At 35.8% G+C, this 2,908-nt stretch overlaps 1 long non-coding RNA gene across 1 annotated transcript; it reads right to left on the reverse strand.

Moving 5' to 3' along the window:
- Positions 1-426: 426 nt before the first annotated feature.
- On the reverse strand, positions 427-1,129 carry LOC118499866. Its single transcript, XR_004902412.1, has 2 exons — positions 997-1,129; positions 427-635 (listed from the first exon to the last, which is right to left on the reverse strand). It is a non-coding gene; the product is annotated as an uncharacterized LOC118499866 (long non-coding RNA).
- Positions 1,130-2,908: the final 1,779 nt, after the last annotated feature.

A 2,908-nucleotide genomic window follows, 5' to 3' on the forward strand; every position in this document is an offset into this window, starting at 1 on the left:
ATGGCCTAGAATCAACGCAGCCACTTTTTTTCAGTAACAAATTCGCCACTAGGTTGCAGTCTTAGCTCATTTGCTTCTTTAAGAGCATCTGTTCACAAGCAATTAACCATTTTAATAGTTAAAAACATATTACAATATTTCTCCCTTGTGACAAAAGTTGACACAAGCTATACTCAGTTTATCAATCAGTTAGGTAGCTGCCTAAATTCTGCAGCAGATATATTGTTTTTTAATAGTAATAAAACTCACAAACTGTCAAAAAGCTCTTACTCATCAGTAGGCAGTGTCTTGAGAGCTTTCTTCCAGTACAAAGCACATGATCACACAGACAAAAAATCAAATCAAATCAAATCAAATCAATCATTCCTTGAGTATTTTAAGCTTCTAGTTTCAATATAGGACCGGCCATTAAATAACCAGTTCATACCTTTTTCTTTGTTTCCATTGCCTTTCTTGGGTCCTAAGACCCCCTACAGGAAGCAGTTTCACTGTGCTTTTTTTTTTAAGTTCAGTTTTCTGTAATCATTGTAGACATTTTCACTAGTAGTTTTCCAAATGAGCTTCATATGATATTCATTCTTTAATCCTTAAGGACATATATTTGAAGGAACTTGACACTTTTTAAAGGGAAAAACCTAGAGATAAACAAAAATAAAATAAGGAAATGAACTAACAGTGTCTTTTTTGTAATACATTTGAATCCTTTTCTAGTGGAAGTGCCCATAAATGTATTTCCCTTATGTGAATGGCTGCTAAGTTTTATGGATGTCTCAGAGGGGGAGAGATAGCTATCACAAAATTTTCTAGAGGAAATGCTGAGATATTTCATTTGGAATATATTTAAAAAATAACTTCCAACAATAATAAAATATCTACTTATAATTTTAAAATATGACATACATAAAACCATAGCAACTCCCCCAAATTCCTAACAGATAAAGCAGCTGGTAATAAGCACAAAGACAACGTTCATTTGGAGCCTCATACATGTCACACCTCGCAGTCGGTGCTCGTCAGCTGCTGTTTCATTTAATCTACTAGAAAACTCTGGAGAGTGAACTTGTTTTATTACACAGGCAGTCTTCTTTGAAATGACAGTGTGGGCTGTAGACATGATGGTGCAAGCTGAAAGTGTACAAAGAGATATTAATAATCAATGGGAGAAGCTATAATTATTCCATGACTTTAAAAAAGTTTTCTCAAAACTTTAAAATTCCTCCTGCTGATTTTAAATGTATAAAGAAATTTATAAATCCACAAAACTACAAAATTAGGACACTGTAATTTAAAACATGAGAAACATACAAAACCAAAATGTTTTATTTCTTTGTAAAAAACACTTAACCAAGAGTGGTTTCAATAGTTCCAGGTTCCCTCTTCCTGTCACATAACTTACAATTTAGAGCAAGCACCTTTTTCATTCTTTGGCAAATTGCCATACTCTTCTCAGTCTGGATGGGCTTATATTTTATCCTTTATGCTTTTAATGTCATGAAATATCTTTGAGACTTCCTTTAGTAAGAAATGGTTTGCCAACATCACTTTCTCTGGGACATCTTCTTTTTCGTCACAACTCCTTCCCTCATTGGTGTCGATAAAGGAGCTGTCACCGAGCCAAGAGGCTCTGTCTAGGCCAAAAAGGACCGGTAGCTTCCTTCAGCGCCTGGGCAGATAGGGAAAAGTGCCCGGCACGCAGAGAGGCAGCGAAGGCAGAGCACTGAGGATCCCGGGCCTGTCTTGCCCCCATGTCTCCAGATCACATAAGCCACATAACTCTCTCCTCAGATGGCTGGCCTTCTTGGAGGAGGGGAGAGAATAGATAAGAGTTTTGGTTTTTATGCAAAAGAACCTAAGCATGACCTAAAAGCACTTTAAAAAATTCTAGATAGAACTTTAAACTGGACTGGACATTGGTTTTCCTCCCTCCAGACTTTTTGTTTTGTTTTTCTAAGCAGCGGATGGTGAACATGGGAAGAAGACCAGATCAGCTACAAAGTGAGGAAGGATTTTGAAATAAAAATAACAAGTTTAAAAAAATACAACAAAATTTAATAATATCAAAGGCAAGAAAATTCTAAACACTTCCAGAGGCCAACAAAAAAATAAAAAAGGAAATTTAAACATATCACCTTGAAAATAAGAATCAGGCATTGGATTTTTCAATAGCAACACTGGTTAGAAAACTTTGGAATTACATTTTCAAAGTTTGGAAGGAAAATGTGTTTAAACCTAGAATCTTATTTTAGCTAAACTATAATTTAAATGTTAGGAGAAGTAAATATTACATAAAGTTTATCATACATCCTCTTTGAAATAACTACTATAGGTTATACTCCAGGAAAAAGAGAGAGAAATCCAGGAGCAGGCAGTGAGTGACATATATGAATGAGTAAAGAATTGTGTACTTATTATTGTTTAAATGAACAGTTAGTACAAATAAATCCACTTGATCCATATGAATCTGGAACTAAAATGCTAACTTGGGGTCTATAGGTGTAAGTCAAAGTTTGTTAAGAAGCAGTTAAGAATATTAGTTTGTTCTGGGAAAAAGAACGAGATACTGATATGTTTAGATAGTGTTCCCAGTTCAGTAATGCAGGGGTGCCCTCCAACATAAAAGTAAAGGAGTAAATTTAAAAGCAGAAGCAGCAAATTTGATTAGCCAATAAATGGCAGGAAAGAAGAAAAAACCCAAAACTCAGGAGGAAAGCATGGTGTCTTGCTAGCTTTCCTCCAAGAACACAGCCTGAATCAAGGTCATGTACACATGTGGCACTTTACTTTAGAAAAGGATTCCAAGGACCAGGAGTAGGAGACTGGCAAGAGTAAAACTGAGAAGGAGTGAAAGCCAATTTAAGAGTGCATTATCAAGTTGGTCAGCATGGGGGCAACTGGGGCTCAATCCACC

The sequence above is a fragment of the Phyllostomus discolor genome, chromosome 4 (genome assembly GCF_004126475.2).
Source record: "Phyllostomus discolor isolate MPI-MPIP mPhyDis1 chromosome 4, mPhyDis1.pri.v3, whole genome shotgun sequence".
Lineage (NCBI taxonomy): Eukaryota > Metazoa > Chordata > Mammalia > Chiroptera > Phyllostomidae > Phyllostomus > Phyllostomus discolor.